Raw genomic sequence first — 23,872 nt, 5'->3', positions numbered from 1 at the left:
TACTGAAGTGTTTTTGCCCTCTCCTCAGGAAACCCTCCATGTCTATGATGAGGCTGGTGTCATCCTCTAGACTTTAACCTCATTGTGGCCAGGGAATGTATCCATTCATCGTTATATTGTACTCTCCTAAGTGCTTAGTACAGTGCTCTGCACACAGCACTAAAAAATAATTGGCAGAAGGAATTAGCTGTACTACTGACATTACTTAGAGACATTAGATTTCTTTCATTTTTTTTTAAATCAAAAAGGAAAGAAAATAACTGCAAAATTGACAACTATTCCATTAACCAAGACAAGCTAGAACCATGGCCCATTGTCATTATTTTTCCAGTGTAATCCAAGCTGCTTTAAATAGTATGCATGTCATAGCTGATGATTTTACATTTTCATAAAATTAAGTAGTTTCCTTCTATATGCAGTTTCATGAGATAATCGGTGGTATTTAGTAAATTATGGCAAATATCCAGAAGCTCTTACTGCACCAACTTCATAGAATCACTAGTGTAGGCGTATAGAAGTTAGATCCATCAAGTATAGTGAGCTCATTGTGGGCAGGGATTGTCACTATTGTACATTCCCAAGTGCTTAGTACAGTGCTGTGCACTCAGTAAGTGCTTAATAGGATTGAACGAATTGAGTGCTTACCGTGAGAAGAACACTGCATTAAGTGCTTGGAAGAGTACAGTGCAATAGCATTGGTAGACATGATCCCTGTCCTCAAGAATCTTACAAAATGCTGACCCGCAGGTGTCATATTTACATGACCATTTCTGATTTTTTTCCCCATAATTTCTGCAACCCAGAAACAGGGGAGGGCTAATACGTGGGGAATTAAATCTAGCAGTAAGGGGAATAAGAGAAGAATGGGAGGAGGAAAAGCAGGGAGAAGGTAGAGAAAGGTAAGAGAGCACTTCTGTTGCACTCTTCCAACTGCTAAATACAATAGACACTGGATTATGGCACCCCTATCCCTCACCCCTTTCTCCTCTTCCTACCCCCAGAGCTTGTGTGCACATTTCAAAAAAATAAAACTTTGCCTGTGTCCTGGGTGTCGTGATCCTACCTTCCTACCCTGGCGTATAATAATGATGGTATTTAAGTGCTTACTATGTGCCAAGCACTGTACTAAGCACTGGAGTGGATACAAGATAATTGGGTTGGACACAGTCCCTGTCTCACATGGGGTTCACAGTCTCAATCCCCAATCTACAGATGAGGGAACTGAGGCCCAGAGAAGTGAAGTGACTTGCCCAATGTCACACAGCAGACAGGTGGCGGAGCCAGGATTAGAGCCCATGACCACCTGACTGCCAGCCCCATGCTCTGTCCACTACAGCATATGCCACCATTAGAGTGTGTGTGTGTGTGTGTGTGTGTGTAATCCCCATCCCACTGGGTTGACTCATTTGGTCTCCTCCAAACTCCCACTGCCATGCCCTGGGACTGCCCCTCTCCCCCTCTCTGTGTAACTTCCCTTATCTGTAATTTACTTTAATGACTAACTCCCACTCTGGTCTGTAAGATCCCTGTGGATAGGGAACAGTTCTACCAACTCTGTTGCATTGTAGTTTTCCAAGCAATGTAGTACAGTGGCCTGCACACAGTAAGTGCTCAATTAATCAAGCATATTTATTTAGCACTTACTGTGTGCAGAGCACTGTACTAAGTGCTTGGGAGAGTACAACACAATAGTATAACAGACACATTCCCTGCCCGCAACAAGCTTACAGTCTAGAGGGGGAGACAGACGTTAATATAAATAAATTACGGATATATACGTAAGTGTTGTGGGGCTGGGATTATTTATCAGTAAATACCCCTGACTGATAGGAAAATGCTGCACCTGAGTCCTACCTGACTGCATTCCGGGGGTCCCTTCTGGCACAGAGATAGGAACGGAGAGGGAGTGTCAGTGTCAGGATCCCTGAGCTGAGGGGGCGGGGGACGGGACAGGACGGGGGACGACACACTAGAGGAGCCTGAGAATGGATATAGAGGTGGGATTGAGAAGCAGCATGGCTCAGTGGAAAGAGCCCGGGCTTTGGAGTCAGAGGTCATGGGTTCAAATTCCAGCTCCGCCACTTGTCAGCTGTGTGTCTTTGGGCAAGTGACTTCACTTCTCTGAGCTTCAGTTACCTCAACTGGAAAATGGGGGATTAGGACTGTGAGCCCCCCAAGGGATAACTTGATCACCTTGTAACATCCCCAGTGCTTAGAACAGTGCTTTGCACATAGTAAGCACTTAATAAATGCCATCATTATTATTATTATTGAGGGGAAGTGCCAGAGCTCCCCAGCACTGCCCAGGCTGCTGCCGCCCACACTTTACTTCCCTCCTACATCTCTGTCTCTGCATCTCCCTCACTTTTTTTTTCTCTCCTGCTGGACCCCTCCGAGCTCTGTGGATTTGGACTTTTCAATTGTATTTGAGTGCTTACTGAGTGCAGAGTGCTGGACTAAGCACTTGGGACAGTACAATAGAACAATAAACAGACACATTCCCTGCCCACATTGAGCTTACAGTCTAGAGAGGGAGACAGACATTAATAAATAAATAAATTACAGATATGTACATAAGCACTTTGGGGCCTGGGAGGGGGGATGAATAAAGGGAACAAGTCTCGGCGACACAGAAGTGATTGGGAGCAGAGGACACTCGACCACCTCCTCCTGGAAATATTATTCAACCTCGACTTCACAGACACCATCCTCTCCTGATTCTCCTCCTATCTCTCTGGCCACTCATTCTCAGGCTCTTTCATGGACTCCTCCTCTGCCTCCCACCTCCTAACTGGGCGGTGGGGGTGGCGGTGGGGGTCCCCTCAAGGTTCAGTTTTGAGTCCCCTTTTATTCTCCATCTACACCCTGTGGCTTCAACTACCACTCTAGGTAGATGATTCCAAAATCTACATCTCCAGCCCTGATCTCTCTCCTCTGCAGTTTCACATCTCCTCCTGTCTTCCAGATATCTCTACCTGGATGTCCTGCCATCACCTCAAACTTAACATGTCCAAAACAGAACTTCTTATCTTCCCATCCAAACCCTGTCCTCCCCCGACTTTCACATCACTGTAGACACCACCACCATCCTTCCTGTCTCATGACCTTGGCCTTGTCCTTGATTCATCTCTCTCGTTTAGCCCACATATTCAATCTATCACTAAATCCTGTTTGGTCAACCTTCACAACATCCCTAAAATCTGACCTTTCCTCTTCATCCAAACTGCTACCACATTAATCCAAGCACATATCCTATCCTGCCTTGATTACCATATCCACCCCCTTGGCTCCTGCCTCCTGTTTCTCTCACTCCAGTCAATACTTCATTCTGCTGCCCGGATCATTTTTCTACAAAAATGTTCAGTCCAGATAATAATAATAATGATAGCATTTATTAAGCGCTCACTATGTGCAAAGCACTGTTCTAAGTGCTGGGGAGGTTACAAGGTGATCAGGTTGTCCCACGGGGGGGCTCACAGTCTTAATCTCCATTTTACAGATGAGGTAACTGAGGCACAGAGAAGTTAAGTGACTTGCCCAAAGTCATACAGCTGACAAGTGGTGGAGCTGGGATTTGAACCTGTGACCTCTGACTCCAAAGCCCAGGCTCTTTCCACGGAGCCACGCTGCTTCTATGTTCCAGGCCAGAGGCAGGACACAGGCGAAGGGTTGATGGTGAGATAGACGAGATCAAGGTACAGTGAGAAGGTTAGCATTAGAAGAACGAAGAGTACGGGCTGGGTTGTAGTGGGAGAGTAGCGAGGTAAGGTAGGAGGTGGCATGGTAATTAAGTGCTTTAAAGATGATCCTGATGTGATGGCACTACTGTAAACTGGTGCTAATTTAGAGGTCTACAAGTTGGAGGTTTCTTGGAATAAATACAGCCTCTCCCTATCCATTCTCTTGTGGGGTCTCAAATTCAGTGTTTTGAATGGCACTTTTTTTCCTAGCTGACACTCTACACTAGTAAACTGTGCAGCTATTGTAACTATTGTAATTATAACATTTAGAACCTTGAGGTGTTGGAGAGGAAGAGAGCTACTCAAGATTTAAATCATAAACAGGTGTGGTTTCTAAAGACAAAGTTAAAACTATGGGAAAGCAGGTCCAGATACTTTTTTTTCCTTCCCAGTTGCAGCATGGCCTAATGGAAAGAGCACGGGCCTGGGAATCAGAGGACCTGGGTTCTACTCCCAACTCTGATGATTGCCTGCTGTGTTAACCTTGGGCAAACCATTTAACTTCTGTGTGCCTAGAGTCTTCTAAACTGTGAGCCCATTGTTGGGTAGGGACCGTCTCTATATGTTGCCAATTTGTACTTCCCAAGCGCTTAGTACAGTGCTCTGCACACAGTAAGCGCTCAATAAATACAAATGAATGAATGAATGTGCCTCAGTTTCCTCATCTGTAAAATGGGGATTCAGTATTTATCCTTCCTCCTGCTTAGACTGAGACCCATTGGGACAGGGACTGTGTTCAATCAGTCAATCAATCAATTTATTGAATACTTACTGTGTAGAAAGCACTTTACTAAGAGTTTGGGAGAGTACCATATAACAGAGTTGGTAGACATGTTCCCTGCCCACAAGGAGGGGGAGAATATCCAACCTGATTAACTTGTATCTTCCCCATTGCTTAGAACAGTGTGTGACACATAGTAAGTGCTTAACGAATGCTATCATTATTAGATACACCGAGAGAAACAACTGTAGAGATGCCAGTGGGGAGGGGAGAAGGGAACTAGCAACAGAAATAGACCACAAGCTGAGTGAGCAGTGCAGTGATTTCCAAACAGCACCCTCACCCAGTTTTTCTTTAACATGAGGGTTGTGCTCTACAAGACCGTGTATGTGGAAAATTGGCATTGTTGTCAACACCTGTTCTAATGCTGTGCAAGCAGTTGCTTCAATCACACGGCATGCAAAGTTTGATAATAACAAAAAGATGAAGAATTATGGTGCTTAGGTATTTACTATATGCCAAGCATTGTAACTAAGCTCCTGGGTAGATACAAGATCATCAGTCCTTGTCCCACAATGGGGTTAGCAGTCTAAAAGTGGGGGAAATTCAAGCAGGCTTGTCTGCATCAGGGTGATGCAGAAGGGAGTTGAAGAAAAGGAAAAGAGGGTCATTCATTCAAACACTTGTTTTCCAGTTGTTAGGAAAAAATGGTGCTAGCCAGCATTTTGGGGCAAACTTTGCTTGCATCTCAAACTAATAGGATAAAATAGAGGGATTTTTTTTAAGTCTTTTTTTAAAGAAGAAATTCCCAGGCAGTTTTGAATGCATCTCAAATCTGGGCAAAACTGTCTCTGCTGTTTACATTGCATTTTTGGTTTCTTCAAAGACTATCTATTTTATTTAACTTGCCAGTTAGTTTTGAATATTAAAGAAAATGATTGGGCCATGAACTGAAGAATGACCAAAGGGAAGCAGAGAAGAGGAAAGATGAGAAGCAGTGTGTGGTCTAGTGGAAAGAGCCTGGGCTTGGAAGTCAGAGGACCTGAGTTCTAAACCCTGCTCTGCCATGTAAATACTGTGTAACCTTGGGCAAGCCACTTAACTTCTCTGTTCCTGAGTTTTCTCATCTACAAAATGGGGATTCAATACCCATTCTCTCTCTTACTCAGACTGTGAGCCTCATATGGGACCTGATTATCTTGTATTTACTGCAGTGCTTAGCACATATTAAGTGCTTAACAAAGATCACAGTTATTATTCTAATTTTTCTCATAAACAATTGGTAACTGTTTCTGTTAAGATTGTTTGAATGGGAATGGACTTTTTTGATGGGTAGACTGTAAACTCCTTGTGGGCAGGGATCATGTCTACCAACTCGTATTGTATTTTCCCAAGTGCTTAGTCCAGTGCTCTGCCTACAGTAAGTGCTCAATTAATGCCATTAATTGATTTAGGGGAAAAAATGAGTAATAAATCATTCTTCAGCTTCAAAATCCATTAAAAACAGATCTCCTTGTCCCATCAGGTCCCACTTAAAAGTGTGTGGAGGAACTAAAGCCTCCTTTAAAAATCATATATAAAGCAAAGTCAATGATCTTGTTGAAAATTACAATATGACACACTTTCTCTAATGAATGTTCTTATCACATCAACATCCTTTGGCATGACAGATTTCTTACTCCCCATCTCCTTCCTCTTGTTAGTTTTATTGAGCCTATTTGTAACCTGCAGTCACAGTCTTTTAATCCTGTACCTTATTTGCACCTAGTTTTTAAAATTCTGCCTCTTTTAATAATGTCTGCTTAGATGTGGTATATGGTATTCGAAGACAGAACACCATGTGTCATCGTTAGACATCATATGGCCCCATATATGCCATTATAGCTCCTAAAGAGTGAAGCTGGCTCCAGCCTCATTGTGGACAAGGAGGGAATCTTGAAACTATGACATTTTAATGTTCTCTGTACACACCTTCTAGTATTCAACTATTGAAGATGAAGCTCTTCAAAACATAGAAAACCTTCCAATGTGCAAAGACGCAGCACTTGTCCCAACTACCGAGGAAGTTACCATATGAAATATAGCAAAGCCCTTGGATCTGCTGAGATCTTTAAGCAGGGGATCCCCTCCACGTGTGAAGACTGGCAGGGTCAGAGTGTACCCTGTCTGGTCCATTTCCAGTGCCAACAGAGTGAAGAAGGGATACATAACAGATGTAGTCTATAGAGTCACAGACCTGGATGCAAGGTTTAGAATATGCTTCTGCTCCTTTGGGAAACTCTGCAGACTTCAAGCTGCATCAAAAGTCCTAGAGACAGTCATTCAAGAATTGCTGTGTGTAGATGACTGTGGTTCATACCCAAGAAGGCAGGCCAATGATTGCAAGCTTTTCACCGAATGAACCAGACAGTGTGGACTGATGAGAAGTCTAAAGAAAACCAAGGTAATGTATCACCCTGCCCCAGAGAAGCCGTGCACGCAACCAAAAATCAATACTGATATCCCAGAACTAAACGCTGTCACAATTCTGTGACTTAGGTAGCACACTGACTATTGATGCATTGATAAACAAGGAACTACAATATCAAACCAAGGAAGCCAAGCACATCCTTTGGGAGACTGATATAGGGTGTGTGATGGGAGCATGATATTAAGCTCCAGACCAAACTAAAGGTTTACAGAGCTGTGAGACCAAGACTCTCCACAGCTGACACTTCTGACTCTGAAAAGTTTCATCACGATCCCAGCGGGCTATACTTAAAGACCAGGATAAGAGATGACTAAAGGCCTAGAATGAAGTTTGCTTCCTTAGGATTATGCTCACCCCAAAATGACTTGCCTAGGTGAGGGATGCGTGGAGAAGGAAGATAATAGGAGACTCAAACAGCTGCTGGGTGACGAGCTGAAAGTGGGGAAATGGAAAGCAAGGACAGTGAAAGAAACGTTTCCGGGAGACGGTAAAACACAGCTTCAGACAATACTGTGTCGCAGCTGAAAACTGGTAGTCACTTGCCAAGAGTAGATGGACATGGCGCACTGCTATCCAGAAAGATATGGCTGCCTTTGAGCAGAAGCTTTGTGATTGTGAGACAAGGAGACAAAAGCCTAAAGAGCACCAGTGTTGCAAAGAACAATGAGAGCAGCACAAGGGACGTTCTCTGTGTGAGCACGGTGCGATCGAACCGTGGACGGATCCCACGTCAGCCTTTTCAGCCTCATCTGCCCCGTAGGTGAATTTCACTTTGTGCCATCGTCTTTGAGCACGAAGGACAACTGTATTTATTGAACAGAGGTGGTCAACAGGGTCCACGACCACTTAGAAGTAATTCCAAGCTCTATAGGCATTATGGTTAACAGTGAGGATCTCTGGAGGCCTAGCAAGAAGCCTCAGCAGTCACAGGGGCAAGTGATGAGAGTACCTTGCCGTTGGCATACGGAAACTGTTTTCTTTTGTCGTCCGCTGTTGCTGCTTTGGCTGCTCTCAGCTCTGCCAGAAAGACCGTTCAACTAAGGTGAGTATTTTTATGGGTGTGTGAGTAGCAGTGTATGTTATATTCCAGGTCTGAATGAATGGAGGTTATGTGGGTGGGGGTGTGTAATGAACCTAAAGGGGATTTTTTTGGGTAATATCTTGAGACTGTCTTTAAAACAAAAAAGACTGGAAACTTTCAGCATATTTTGCTTCTTAAGAGGTCCTCTCTCTTCAGGCACCAAACTCCATCCTTTAGAGCACTGATCAGAGTAGTCTTCCCCGGCTAGACTAAAGATATTTGTCCCTGACACGTCTTCATCTTTTATTTTCTCTTTACTTTTTGCTACTTCTTTTCCTCATCTCTCTGATGTGTTCCTTCTTTGGCCTTCCATTTTCTGCTAGCCAATAACAGCAGCAATCCTAGAAAGTGTCCCCGAAGAATCCCAGAGGTACAGGCAGGCCTGGCCTCAGACGGTAATCGAGGTAAGATGGGACTTGGACCAGAGCTTCTCAGGATGGCCACTTGCACGTGCACACACTCATAGGTTGTGTGGGAACTATCTTTCATTTCTCCACTCCTCTCTCCCAGCAACCAAAAACAAAAATAAAAGCATCTCTACCAAGGGTTGTTTATTTGGTCGTTTAACTGCTGTGGGATTGAGTGCTGATTTCTGTGACTTCAGCCCTCCTCCCCAAGTCGGGGAGTATAATGTTGCAGGACTGGGGTGTATGTAAGTTAATCAGGTTGGACCCACTCCCAGTCCTACATGGGGCTCACAGTCTAAAGAGAAGGGAAGACAGGGATCTTCATTTTACAGATGAGGAAACAGGCTTAGAGAAGCAAAGTGACTTCCCCAGTGTCACACAGCAGGGAAGTGGCAGAGCTGGGATTAGAACCCAGGTCCTCTGACTCCCAGGCCTAGGCTTTTTGCCCTAGACCATGCTGGAAAGGAGCAGGTGAAGAGATGAAGATTACATGTAAGATGGAGCAAATTATACTTAGTCTTTAGTTCAACTACCCTCTGCATAGCACAGTTTAGAGCCAGCGAGGCCGAGAGCCTCACCCCAACCCCTAAGGCACAGATGGATGGCTCTGGACCATCCTGGGAGAGAGACTGCAGCCCATTTCCAGCCGGGCTACGGGCCCTGACTGAGGAGAAAAAGAGCCAGGAAGATTCGGCTGGGCCACATGGGGAGGCTGAAGTGCTATTGTGGGTCAAAGCCCTACTGAGAGCTCACCTCCTCCAGGAGGTCTTCCCAGACAGAGCCCCGTCCTTCCTCTCCCCTTCCTCCCCCTCCCCATCCCCCTGCCTTACCTTCTTCCCCTCCCCACAGCACCTGTATATATGTTTGTACATATTTATTACTCTATTTTACTTGTACATATTTACTATTCTATTTATTTTATTTTGTTAATATGGTTTGTTTTGTTGTCTGTCTCCCCCTTCTAGACTGTGAGCCCGCTGTTGGGTAGGGACCGTCTCTATATGTTGCCAACTTGTACTTCCCAAGTGCTTAGCACTGTGCTCTGCACACAGTAAGCGCTCAATAAATACGATTGAATGAATGAATGAATGAAAGTCTGGAGAACGGTGCCCCTGGCCGGGAAAGTGGAAGGTGGGTGTAGAGCCTGCGAAGCCCAGGACTGGAGCGAATAGCCCATGTGAATTTTTGAAGGGGTGCCGTGAAACTGAGGGGTCTCTGCAGTCCAAGGCTGACCTGCCTAGGCAATCATCCCTGCTTTGCCAGGCAGATGGTGTAATGTGATGACATCACAGACAAGCGTCACATGTCCTCTCACATCGTGCTCTATGGACAGCATGGCACATGCTCGTGTCATGTGAAACGTGGGAGTGACACTTGAGGACTCTTGCCTCTGTGCACAAGTCAGGCTGAGGCTGCCCAAAGTTACAGAAAACTCTCTTGTCTACAGTATTCGTGCCATGACTATCTCTTCTGACACCGCATCGTAGTCTATCCAGAGAGAGGCGTGTTGTAGGAAAAAGGACCCCACATTCTCTAATAGCATTTTACCCATGACCTGTAATGAAAACACGTATTATAGAAGAATTGACAATATGTGTAGTTGTCTGGGCTTGTGCTTGTAGCCTTTTCTCACAAAGGTGGGGGCAGGGGGAAGGGGAGACCTGCACCTTCCCTGTATACTATAGATCCTCCACTTAGTGCCTAGTATAGGCCTTTTTATCCTCAATTAGTGGTGATAATATAACCTTGTTTAATGCTGATAATTATAGGGTTTGACTTTTAAATACCATCATTTTAAAACCCTAGTACTTTTCTCAAAGTACAACTGTTACGTTAGGCAGAAAGTTTTATCTCTCATTTTAAAGTCAGAGAGATTAGGCACTGAATCAGGGGTGAGCACCAAGAAGAAGGAATAATATTAATAATAATGATGGTATTTGTTAAGCACTTAACTATGTGCCAGGCACTGTACTAAGTGCTGGGGTGGATACAAGCAAGTCGGGTTGGACACAGTCCCTGTCGCATATGGGGCTCACAGTCTCAATCCCCATTTTACAGATGAGGGAACTGAGGCCCAGAGAAGTGAAGTGACTTGCCCAAGGTCACACAGCAGACAAGTGGCCAAGCTGGGATTAGAACCCATAACCTTCTGGCTCCCAGGCCCATGCTCTATCCACTACGCCATGCTGCTTCTCAAGGAACCTACTTCTCCCATCTGTCATTCTATTAGCCTTGCTTCTGGCACTAAATGCAGTGGTAGAGAAGTTCATGGCATGAAAATTGGCCAGGAAACATGGATTTTTTTCCTAGATAATTGCTATATTCACATGTACAATTCATTCATTCAATCGTATTTATTCATTCATTCATTCATTCAATCGTATTTATTGAGCGCTTACTGTGTGCAGAGCACTGTACTAAGCGCTTGGGAAGTACAAGTTGGCAACATATAGAGACAGTCCCTACCCAACAGTGGGCTCACAGTCTAGAAGGGGGAGACAGACAACAAAACAAAACATGTAGAGAGGTGTCAAAATCATTAGAACGAATAGAATTAAAGCTATATGCACATCATTAACAAAATAAATAGAATAGTAAATATAATAATAATAATAATGGCATTTATTAAGCGCTTACTATGTACCAAGCACTGTTCTAAGCACTGGGGAGGTTACAAGGTGATCAGGTTGTCCCACGGGGGGCTCACAGTTATCATCCCCATTTTACAGATGAGGTAACTGAGGCCTAGAGAAGTGAAGTGACTTGCCCAAAGTCACACAGCTGACAACTGGCAGAGCCGGGATTTGAGCCCATGGCATCTGACTCCAAAGCCCGGGCTCTTTTTTCACTGAGCCACGCTGCTTCTCTATGTACAAGTAAAATAAATAGAGTAATAAATCTGTACAAATATATACAAGTGCTGTGGGGAGGGGAAGGAGGTAGGGCAGGGGGGGTGGAGAGGAGGAGAGGAAAAAGGGGGCTCAGTCTGGGAAGGCTTCCTGGAGGAGGTATTTTAATTAATTAGTTAATTAAATTAACAATTTAATTAATCAAATTAACAATTAATTGCCTCCACTGCTTGACTGCCACTCCTCTTCTTTCTTTCCTCCTAGACTTGAGGAGGAAATAAAATATTATTTTTGTAAGCAGTGACAGTGGTGCTTAAAGGAGTTAGGATCAGTACAGGCTCGTGGAGATGGGCAATCTCTGGGATAGGAAGAGAATCCAGACACACATCCAGAGCAGCAGAATAGGTAAGCACTTCCTATCAATCAATCAGTCGTAGAGAAACAGCGTGGCTCAGTGGAAAGAGTACGGGCTTTGGAGTCAGAGGTCATGGGTTCAAATCCTGGCTCTGCCAATTGTCAGCTGTGTGACTTTGGGCAAGTCATTTCACTTCTCTGTGCCTCAGTTCCCTCATCTATAAAATGGGGATTAAGACTGTGAGCCCCATGTGGGACAATCTGATCACCTTGTATCTCCCCAGCACTTAGAACAGTGCTTTGCACATAGTAAGTGCTTAACAAATACCATTATTATTATTATTATTATTATTATTATTATTTATTGAGTGCCTACTGTGTGCTGAGCACTGTACTAAGCTCTTGGGAGAGTACAATAAAACAGAGTTGATAGACTCATTCCCTGCCCACAAGGAGCTTACTTGGACTTTGTGGTTCTTTTGGGGGATTGTTTTTGGGCTTGTTTGGCTCAGGAAGAGTGAGATGCCTCCTAGCCAAAGAAGGAAATAAGTGATTAATGGGGCTGAGTAAGTTGCTTTCTAAGGGCCAACCCTGGGATTGTTGCTTGCTTCTGGTTCTGAGGGATCCTCTTTTGGAGTCAGATTCAGACCCAGCCATCAAGAGAAGGGTGACTGAGCACAAGCGTTGTATTAAATGAGACAATGAGGCAAGAGAGAAAGCAGAAAGAGGAGCTGTGAACATTAGACATAACACAACAAGGGACAACTTTTATGTGTGAAGAATGTGGCAGGGCCCGTGGATTCCTCATTGGTCTTTTCAGCCACTCGTAAATTTCACCAGAAGTGGTGCAGTCTTCAAAAAGGAAGAACAACTATATAAAAATATTCATTTATATAAAGAACCATGGGGGTGGTTATTGTAATTTGAGTGCCTATTATATGCAAAATTTGGGGCAGTTCCATAGAAGTAAGAGATGGAGTTTCAAGTGCCCTCTTATCTTCCTCTTCAGTCCTTTCCTCCTCTTCTCCTCTTTTCTCTTAACACCTCTTATTGCTAGGCGTAATTCCCTGTATTAAGCCTTTCCATTGTCTTTAGGGTTGCAAAAAAGTGGGGGCAATTATGCAAACAAACGCAGTGGTACAGGTTCAGTTGCCTTTATAGCCAGGATGAGAAGCTAAAAAAGGGGAACGCAAACTCAAGTGACTATTGTGGAAACGCACGTTTTTATTGGACTCAGACTGTTAAATTTCTAAAATTGTTCAAACCTAAAATTGTGAAGCTGAGTCTTTCTCTACATTGCCTATGCACTTGAATCTCTACCCTTTAAGTGCCTGATATTCACCCCACCCTCAGCCCCATAGCATTTTTGTACATATCTGTAATTGATTTAAATGTCTGTCTACCCCTCTAGATTGTAAGCTCCTTGTGGGCAGGGAATATGTCTACCAACTCTGTTGCATTGTGCTCTCCCAAGTGCATAATACAGTGCTCTGTTCACAGTAAGTGCTCAATAAATGTCCTTTATTAATTGATTGATATTTCTCAAGACCTCAGGCCTATGAATGAGCCTAGCAGTTCGTTCATTCATTCATTCATTCAATTCATTCAATTTTATTTATTTAGCACTTACTGTGTGCAGAGCACTACACTAAGCACTTGGAAAGTACAGTTCAGCAACAAATAGAAACAATCCCCGCCAAACAGGCTCACAGTCTAGAAGGGGGGAGACAGACATCAAAACAATCAATCAATCAATCAATCAATCGTATTTATTGAGCGCTTACTATGTGCAGAGCACTGTACTAAGCGCTTGGGAAGTACAAATTGGCATCACATAGAGACAGTCCCTACCCGATAGTGGGCTCACAGTCTAAAAGGGGGAGACAGAGAACAGAACCAAACATACCAACAAAATAAAATAAGTAGGATAGAAATGTACAAGTAAAATAAATAAATAAATAAATAAACAGAGTAATAAATATGTACAACCATATATACATATATACAGGTGCTGTGGGGAGGGGAAGGCGGTAAGGCGGGGGGATGGAGAGGGGGACGAGGGGGGAGAGGAAAGAAGGGGCTCAATCTGGGAAGGCCTCCTGGAGGAGGTGAGCTCTCAGCAGGGCCTTGAAGGGAGGAAGAGAGCTAGCTTGGCGGATGGGCAGAGGGAGGGCATTCCAGGCCCGGGGGATGACGTGGGCCGGGGGGTCGATGGCGGGACAGGCGAGAGCGAGGTACAGTGAGGAGATTAGTGGTGGAGGAGCGGAGGGTGCGGGCTGGGCAGTAGAAGGAGAGAAGGGAGGTGAGGTAGGAGGGGGGCGAGGTGATGGAGAGCCTTGAAGCCCAGGGTGAGGAGTCTCTGCCTGATGCGCAGATTGATCGGTAGCCATTGGAGGTTTTTGAGGAGGGGAGTGATATGTCCAGAGCGTTTCTGGACAAAGATAATCCGGGCAGCAGCATGAAGTATGGATTGAAGTGGAGAGAGACACGAGGATGGGAGATCAGAGAGAAGGCTAGTGCAGTAGTCCAGTAAGCAGGCATCAATAGCATCAATATGAATAAATAGAATTATGGGTATATACACATCATTAAAATAAATAGAATAATAAATATTTACATATATACACAAATGTTGTGGGGCGGGGAGGGGGGTAGAGCAGAGGGAGTGAGTCGGGGTGATGCGGAGGGGAGGAGGAGCCGAGGAAAAGGGGGGCTTAGTCTGGGGAAGGCCTCCTGGAGGAGGTGAGCTTTCAGAGGGGCTTTGAAGGGGGGAAGTGCTTATTTGGCTAGTAATGTGTAGTTGGGGGCAGTTGGGTTAGGCAAGGTATGTATGGGGGGGGGGGGCGGGGAGGGATGGGGGAGAAGAGCTGATGCAGAGTCTGGGAGGGCCCAGGTGGAAGAAGATGATAAGCAGGTTGTCCCGGTTGTGACTGTTGCCACTGCTGTAGCCTAGATCCAGTATTCCTGGGGAGGATGACCAGAAGTTTTCGAACCAATAGAAGGTGATGGTGGTGGAGTGGAAGCTAAGGGGTGAGGGGCCCAGAACTGGGGTGGATCAGTTTCAGGCACCATCTTGTTCATGTCTGCAGTGTGATCTTGGGCAAGTCACGTAATTTATCTGTGCCTGTTACCTCATCTGTAAAATAGGGATTAAATCTAAATTAAATCCTCCTTCCTCTTGCTTAAACTGTGAGCCCTATATGAGATTCATTCAATCGTATTTATTGAGCACTTAACTGTGTGCAGAGCACTGTACTAAGAGCTTATACGGACTGCGTCTAACCTGATTATCTTGAATCTACCCCAGCATGCTTCACACATAGTAAGTGCTTCACAGATACAATTAAGAAAAAAAACTCCCTGTGCTAGAAGCCTGCCACCTCAATTCCTCACTGTCTTTCAGTTCTCCCCTTCATTCATTCAATCATATTTATTGAGCGCTTACTGTGTGCAGAGCACTGTACTAGCGCTTGGGAAGTACAAGTCGGCAACATATAGTGACGGTCCCTACCCAACAACGGGCTCTAAGTCTAGAAGGGGGAGACAGACAACAAAACAAAACATGTATACAGGTATCAAAATCGTCAGAACAAATGAATTAAAGCTATATGCACATCATTAACAAAATAAATAGAATAGTAAATATGTACAAGTAAAATAGAGTAATACATCTGTACAAATATATACAAATGCTGTGGGGAGGGGAAGGAGGTAGGGCAAGGGGGATGGGGAGGAGGAGAGGAAAAGGGGGGGCTCAGACTGGGAAGGCTTCCTGGAGGAGGTGAGCTCTCAGTAGGGCTTTGAAGGGAGGAAGAGAGCTAGCTTGGCAGATGTGTAGAGGGAGGGCATTCCAGGCCAGGGGAAGGATGTGGGCTGCGGGTCAGTGGCGGGACAGGCGAGAACGAGGTACAGTGAGGAGGTTAGCGGCAGAGGAGCTGAGGGTGCAGGCTGGGCTGTAGAAGGAGAGAAGGGAGGTGAGGTAGGAGGGGCCGAGGTGATGGAGAGCCTTGAAGCCAAGTGAGGAGTTTTTGCTTGATTCGTAGGTTGACAGGCAGCCACTGGAGATTTTTGAGGAGGGGAGTAACATGCCCAGAGAGTTTCTGTACAAAGATAATCTGGGCAGCAGAGTGAAGTACAGACTGAAGTGGGGAGAGACAGGAGGATGGGAGATCAGAGAGGAGGCTGATGCAGTAATCCAGTCAGGATAGGATGAGAGATTGAACCAGCAAAGTAGTGGTTTGGATGGAGAGGAAAGGGCAGATCTTGACGATGTTGCAGAGGTGAGACCAGCAGGTTTTGGTGACAGATTGTATGTGTGGGGTGAATGAGAGAGCAGTGTCGAGGATGATACCAAGGTTGCCAGCTTGTGAGACGGGAAGGATGGTAGTGCCATCTACAGTGATGGGAAAGTCAGGGAGAGGGCAGGGTTTGGGAGGGAAGATAAGGAGTTCAGTCTTGGACAAAAAACTGTGTAGACTTTGGTGTCAGCTGTACAAAGGGCATTCACTCCCACACATACCTCTACCCTCTAAGCACAGGGCTCTCCTCATATGATGTGATAGGGGTAGAGCACTGTGTTCTTGGCTGGTCTAGGGTTGGGGCTGAGAAGGCTCCAGTCTCTCCCGTTAAAATCCAGTCCAACAGCCAGGCCTGCTGCAGGGTGGGGGGCAAGCAACTCACACTTACAAGGGGAGAGGAATTGAATGCTCAATCCTGCCAATTTTTCCTCCAAAACATTTCCGGGATGGATCCGCCCCTTCCCCTCCACCAAAACAGCCCACTGCCCTGGTCCAGGCTCTTGTCATATCACAGTTAGTCTATTGAATCAGGTTCCTTACTGGTCTCCCTGCCTCCAGCCTCTCTCCCTTTCATTCATTCATTCAATCATATTTATTGAGTGCTTACTGTGTGCAGAGCACTGTACTAAGCACTTGGGAAGTACAAGTTGGCAACATATAGAGATGGTCCCTACCCAACAGCGGGCTCACAGTCTAGAAGGGGGAGACAGACAACAAAACAAAACATATTAACAAAATAAAATAAATAGGATAAATATATACAAGTAAAATAGAGTAATAAATACATACAAACATATGTATATATATACAGGTGCTGCGGGGAGGGGAAGGAGGTAAGGCGGGGAGATGGGGAGGGGGAGGAGGGGGAGAAGAAGTAGGGGGCTCAGTCTGTAGTCCTCATTACAGTGACTTTGACTGGGCCAGGAAGGTGGGGCTACAGGGAGTTAGAAGTGGTGGCTGTATGTGCCCGCCACCCCCTCCCCACCAGCAATAGCTTGTAGCTTTGATTAAAGTTAAAAAATAGAGAAAAAAGTACAGGAGAGTGGAAGGGGGCCTGGGAGAGCTGGGGTGGGGTCAGTGAATTGGGGGAACAGTGGCTGGAAAGGCACTGGGAACAGAGTGGGGTAGGGAAGGGATTGGGGAGATAATATTGACTTTACTGTAATTGGCCCTATCATCGGGGTACACAGATGCTGAGAAAGGTCAGCAAATCACTGCACATGTTGTGGATTGGCCCTAAACCCACAGGAAGCCTAAACCGATTATAGAAATTGGACTAACTGCCCTTGGGTCTTGGTGAACTGTGCCTTGCTGTCTGCCAGAGGCTCTCTGTGGATTTGTGTGGCTCTCTCAGATTTCATGTGCTTGCTGTACTTTTAATTGTGCAATTTTTTGCTCCAGTGCCTGCCCCAGTCCCAGTTTCCTTCATGGAATCCAACTCTTTCATGAAAATTGGTGGTGAAGATATAAAGACCTTGGTAAGATTGACCTCACTGAATTTTTCTTGTGGCTTACAATGGGGCTGCTTTGTGTTTTTGATATATTGAGTTACTCTCATTGTCTAACAGCCTGTTAAAACAGTGTAGCATTTTGGCAGTTTTGCTCTGTTGAAACCAATTGCTTATATCAAATGCATTCCTTCTGTTCATTGTTTTGTTTGTATAGCATTCCTGGACTTTGTGTACTAACTTTCTCACCCTTCCTGCGTTTTGAATTTTGAGCCTGAGGAGTCTGAAATTCTGCTCCTCTAGTCACAGTGCCCTACTGATTTTATTTTTATTTTATGTATTTTCATTCATTCAGTTGTATTTGAGTGCTTACAGAGTGCAGAACACTCTACGAAGCACTTGGGAAAGTACAATACAACAATAAACAGTGACATTCCCTGCCCACAATGAGTTTATAGTTTAGACGGGGTGGACACAGACATCAATACAAATATATAAAATAACAGATATGTACATATGTGCTGTGGGGCTGGGAGGGGGGAAGAGCAAATGGAGCAAATCAGGGTGACACCAAAGGGAGTGGGAGATGAGGAAAATTAGGGCTTAGTCTTGAAAAGCCTCTTGGAGGAGATATGCCTTCAGTAAGGCTTTGAATGGGGGGGAGAGTAATTGTCCACCAGATTTGAGGAGGGAGGGCATTTCAGGACAGAGGCAGGACTTGGGTTAGGGATCGGCGGTGAGATAGACAAGATGGAGGCACAGTGAGAAGGTTAGTACTGGAAGAGTGAAGTGTGTGGGCTGGGTTATAGAAGGAGAGAAGCAAGGTGAGGTCAGCAGCACTTAGAACAGTGCTTTGCACATAGTAAGCGCTTAATAAATGCCATTATTATTATTATTATTAGAAGGGGGCAAGGTGATGCTTTAAAGACAATAGAGAGAAGTTTTTGTTTGATACAGAGGTGGATGGGCAACTGGGCTACCAATCAATCTGCGCATCAGGCAGAAACTCCTCACCCTCGGCTTCAAGGCTCTCCATCACCTCGCCCCCTCCTACCTCACCTCCCTTCTCTCCTTCTACAGCCTAGCCCGCACCCTCCGCTCCTCTGCCACTAATCTCCTCACTGTGCCTCGTTCTCGCCTGTCCTGCCGTCGACCCCCGGCCCACGTCATCCCCCTGGCCTGGAATGCCCTCCCTCCCAACATCTGCCAAACTAGCTCTCTTCCTCCCTTCAAGGCCCTACTGAGAGCTCACCTCCTCCAGGAGGCCTTCCCAGACTGAGCCCCCTCCTTCCTCTCCCCCTCGTCCCCCTCTCCATCCCTCCCGTCTTACCTCCTTCCCTTCCCCACAGCACCTGTATATATGTATATATGTTTGTACATATTTATTACTCTATTTTACTTGTACATATCTATTCTATTTATTTTATTTTGTTAATATGTTTAGTTTTGTTCTCTTTTTCCCCCTTCTAGACTGTGAGCCCACTGTTGGGTAGGGACTGTTTCTATATGTTGCCAACTTGTACTTCCCAAGCACTTAGTACAGTGCTCTGCACACAGTAAGCGCTCAATAAATACGATTGATTGACTGATTGCATGAGTTTGAGGTGGGGGGTGTGACATGTCCTGAACCTTTTTGTAGAAAAATAATCCAGACAGCAGAGTGAAGTATGGACTGGAGCAGAGAGAGACAAGAAGCAGGGAGGTCAGCAAGGAGGCTGATGTAGTAATCCAGGCGAGATAGCATGAATGATTGTATTAAGGTGGTGCAGTTTGGATGGAGAGGGAAGAGCGGATTTTAGCGAAGTCGTGAAGGTCGAACCAATGGGATTTGGTGTGGTTTGAGTATGTGGGTTGAATGAGAGAGAGGAGTCAAGGATAACACCAAGGTTATGCACTTGTGAGAAAGGAAGGATGGTGGTGCCATCTACCATGATGAAAAAGTCACGGGGAGGACAGGGTTTGGGTGGGAAGTTAAAGAGCTCTGTTTTGGACATGTTAAGTTTGAAGTGATGGGAGGACATTCAAGAAGAGATGTCTTGAAGGCAGGAAGAGATGCGGGACTGGAGAGACATCAGGACTGGAGATGTAGATTTGGGTATCTATCTACAAAGAGATGGTAGTTGAGCCAAAGGAGCAAATGAGTTCTCCAAGGGAGTGGGTGTAGATGGAGAATAGAAGGAGACCCGGAACTGAACTCCAGATGTCTGTCCCCAGTCCCATCTCCCCACTTATACTCTTAGAATGTGAGTCCCCCAAAGGGCCAGGGGCCTTGTCTAAATCTCACCTGTGCCTTCTCTCCCAGTGCTTAGTATACTGCTCTGCACACACTAAGCACTTAATAAATACTACTACTATTAGTAACTTAACTAGCCTCAGGAATGCTTTGCTTGCAACAAAAAAACTTTTTTTTTTTCCTAGTCCAAAGGAAGCTGGGCTATTACACAAAATATCAAGTCTTTTTAAAAAAAAAAAATCTGCTCTACATGTTTATAGTTTACCACCATCTACATATCTAGAAACTTGTTATCCAGAAACTTGTTATTCAAAGTTATTATTGGAGCAGCAGTTGGGCCAAATTTATTATGTCTGCTGTTTCAGCATTACCTCTGCCAGCATTTTTCCAGTTCCTTGACTCTAGAGGAATTACCTGATGAGACCTCCCCCCTTCCCCCAAGAGGGTGGAGCCCCTGAAGTTTCTTTATTGGAGCAACGGACCCACTAAATTTAGTGCTTAAAGGAATATCGTGATTATTATCATATGAACACACCCACTGCTCTGATAACCACAGAAATAAAACCAAAAAATAAATACCAAAAAATAAAAATACTTGGCACGCAGTACTGTACTAAGTGCTGAGGTAGATACCAGATTATCAGGTCCCACATGGGGATGACAGGCTAAGTAGGAGGGAGAACAGGTATTGAATCCCCATTTTACAGATGAGGGACCTGAGACACGGAGAAGTAAAATGACTTGCCCAAGGTCACAAAGCGGACAAGTGGTGGAGCCGGGGTTAAATCAGTAATCTGGCACATCCTTCCATCTGAATGGTTTCAGGCCTCTGTATTCCAGACCATTGACTGTACTGCAAAATTGAAATGTAGTTCTATCTGATCTTTTTTAGCCAACCACCTCCTCCTCCTCTTCCTCCACAGGAGGTAATGCAGGTTACCAGATGGTGCACATAATCTCTCTCCCTTCCTCCCTCCCCCTCCACCCTTCTCCCCCACCTCCCCACGGCCTAAATCAGCTGCTTGAGGCTTTGCCTCCATGTGAGCCCCATGTGGGACGGGGACTGTGGCCCAACCTGATTGACTTGTAATCTACCTCAGTGCTTAATACAGTGTTTGGCACACTGTAAAAACTTAAATAATAAGAATAATTGGTTCCTGTCTCCTGTCGGCTTCTGGGACTGTTCCACAGTCTGTAATTCAAGGCTAGAGCTCTTTAATCCCTTGAATTACTGCAGGTGTGTCTCAGTATCTGGCACTTTGTGGGTCTAAAAGGGCCTTCCTCTAGATCTGCCAAAAAATAAACCCTGAAGATAGTGATTCCTTCTAGCCAAGGGGGTATTCAGAAGGTAATCAATCAATCAATCAATCGTATTTATTGAGCGCTTACTGTGTGCAGAGCACTGTACTTAGCGCTTAGGAAGTACAAGTTGGCAACATATAGAGACAGTCCCTACCCAACAGTGGGCTCACAGTCTAAAAGGGGGAGACAGAGAACAAAACCAAACATACTAACAAAATAAAATAAGTAGAATAGATATGTACAAGTAAAATAAATAGAGTAATAAATATGTACAAACATATATACATATATACAGGTGCTGTGGGGAAGGGAAGGAGGTAAGATGAGGGGGATGGAGAGGGGGACGAAGGGGAGAGGAAGGAAGGGGCTCAGACTGGGAAGGCCTCCTGGAGGAGGTGAGCTCTCAGTAGGGCCTTGAAGGGAGGAAGAGAGCTAGCTTAGTGGATGGGCAGAGGGAGGGCATTCCAGGCCTGGGGGATGACGTGGGCCGGGGGTCGATGGCGGGACAGGCGAGAACGAGGTACGGTGAGGAGCTTAGTGGCAGAGGAGCGGAGGGTGCGGGGTGGGCTGTAGAAGGAGAGAAGGGAGGTGAGGTAGGAGGGGGCGAGGTGATGGAGAGCCTTGAAGCCGAGGGTGAGGAGTTTCTGCCTGATGCGCAGATTGATTGGTAGCCACCGGAGATTTTTGAGGAGGGGAGTAACATGTCCAGAGCGTTTCTGGACAAAGACAATCCGGGCAGCAGTATGAAGTATGGATTGAAGTGGGGAGAGACACGAGGATGGGAGATCAGAGAGAAGTCTGATGCAGTAGTCCAGACGGGATAGGATGAGAGCTTGAACGAGCAGGGTTAATCCCTCAATTTGGGATGTGTCATGGGGCTGCTGAGATGGCTGAAAAGCGGGTTCTCAGGAGGCAGGAATGGCTACATTGTAATGGGGAAAAAGGCTAAATGCAGATGAGCAAGTAGAGAAATCTGGGAAATCTACATGCTAGCCTATTTTTATATTTGAATAAACTGTTTGTATCTGAGTGCCTATTGTGTAGCACTGTACTAAGTGCTTGGGAGAGAGAGCACTACAGGAACATGACACAGTTCCTGTTCTTAGAGATCTCATAAGGGAGAGAGACAAAAATTAGTAGGTATTAGTAGTCGGTTGTGGGGGGGGCGGAGTACCTTGAGGTTGCTCAGCTGCAGCTGTTTGCAAAGAGCATGTCCACAACGGGTGCCCTTGGTGGTGCAGAGTGGAGGTGGCAGATTAACAGTTTCTTCCCAGCAGCTACCACAGCCTACTCCTTGTTCTACATTTTGTGGAGGCTCAATCTGGTGCTGCAGCTGACTTTCCCACCACGATATGGCAAGGCAGGATAGGTTTGAGTCCTCAGGATGATGACTACCGATGAGGCGGCACAGCTGTCCGGTCAGTGGGAGCCAGCCACGGGCTCTGGCACTGCTTCTGACCTTCCCAGCTGTTATTTACCAAACATGGGAGCTGGAGGAAGAACAAGGATAAAGCCAGAAGTAGTACAACTCTACCAGAATAAACTAGTTGAGGAAATGAATAAATATACAAAGAAATGTACATGTGTACAGAAGTGCTGAGGATAGAAGTAAAATGCAAAGAGCTAAGGATACTGTTAGTTTGACAGAAGGCTTGCTGGGGGAAGTACGGTTTTAGGAGGGTTTTGAGGAGGGGGGAGAGCTGTGGTCTGGCAGATTTGGGGGCAAGGGAATGGAGCTCCAGGATGGTAGAACAATCTGAGGGGTAGGAGGTGGGAAAGTTGAGAGCTAGATTCAGTTAGAAGATGAGCTAAGAAAGAGTTATCATTATTATTGTATTTATTGCTTACTATGTGTCTGGCACTGTTCTAAGCACTGAGGTAGCTACAAGTTAATCAGGTCGGACACAGTCCCTGTCCCACAGGATGCTCACAGTCTAGTGGGGAGGGAGAACTGATATCGAATCCCCATTTTACAGATGAGGAAACTGAGGCCCAGAGAAGGTAAGTGACTTGCCCAGGGACACACACAAGGCAACTCGCAGAAACAGGATTAGAACCCAGGTCATCTGACTCCCTGGCCTATGCTCTCTCCACTAGGCCACACTGGAAGGTTGCAGGTGAAAAGAGCAGATATGTAAAATGGGGAAAACTGTGGAGCTCTGCACAGAGTAAGTGCTCAATAAATACCACTGATTGATAGGTAAAGCTACTGGAGAGCCTCAAAGCCAATTGTGAGGTGTTTTTGCTTGATGTAGATGGAGGTGGGTTGTCTATGGAGGTTTTTGAGGAGTGGAGAATTGGGTGCCAAGCACCGTTTCAGGAAGATGATCCCTCCAGCCAGCCACTCACAGTCTAGACTGAGCTTTCACAGAGCTTTCTTTTAAGAGGCCAAATGCTGACATCACCACTATTAGCTGCTCAGCATGTTTAAGAAATCTGTTTTCAGAAAGAACCATTGAATCATTGTGTGGACTGCACTCAGAGTCTGGGACTAAGTGGGCCTGGTTTCCACAGAAATGAACAGCAGAACCAAACTTCCTTATGTAGAAAACAGGTAGCCACCCTAGAGCTGTCCCTTGGGAGGTGCAGGGTTTAAAGCATAGAAGTCCCGCTTGTAACCTCATCAGCTAATACCTAACTGCTCCCCCAACCCTATTTAACTCTCCAGAGACTGGTAGTGAGTGGTAAGTTTGGATTTCCTTGGCTCCCCGCCACTGCACACCGACACGTCATGATCGATGTTTGTGCAATAGCAGGACTCACAGGGAGACAACACGGTCTAACATCAGTGACAGTTGTTTGTCCACATGTCCTAGTTCTGACTCTGTTGCTGGTCTGCAATGGAGATGATCAGACCTGCTGCCGCTGCTGCTGCCTTCCCAGAGAGGCCCCACCCTATCCCAGAGTCTCGCTTGCCGGGAAGGGGCAGAGCCTGGAACAAGTCCTCCCAACTGGCCCTTCTCTAGGGA

General features: G+C 45.6%; 1 protein-coding gene across 4 annotated transcripts in view; it reads left to right on the top strand.

Moving 5' to 3' along the window:
- Nucleotides 1-23,872, top strand: part of GCNT1 (glucosaminyl (N-acetyl) transferase 1) — a 58,715-nt gene that overhangs the window by 21,673 nt on the left and 13,170 nt on the right. Inside the window, exons 1-2 of one of the 4 annotated variants that reach the window (XM_038769377.1) lie at nucleotides 7,135-7,973; nucleotides 17,322-17,398. The exons of 2 other annotated variants lie outside the window; for them this stretch is intronic. The gene's annotated coding sequence lies outside the window, so the exon portion shown is untranslated. Of the gene's footprint in view, nucleotides 1-7,134; nucleotides 7,974-17,321; nucleotides 17,399-23,872 lie in introns of those variants that run through there. One more of the 4 variants, XM_038769378.1, reaches the window with a different exon arrangement.

Source organism: Tachyglossus aculeatus, chromosome X4, assembly GCF_015852505.1.
Source record: "Tachyglossus aculeatus isolate mTacAcu1 chromosome X4, mTacAcu1.pri, whole genome shotgun sequence".
NCBI lineage: Eukaryota > Metazoa > Chordata > Mammalia > Monotremata > Tachyglossidae > Tachyglossus > Tachyglossus aculeatus.
The sequence above is the reverse complement of the archived record's forward strand: the minus strand, read 5'-3'. Positions and strand labels throughout refer to the sequence as shown.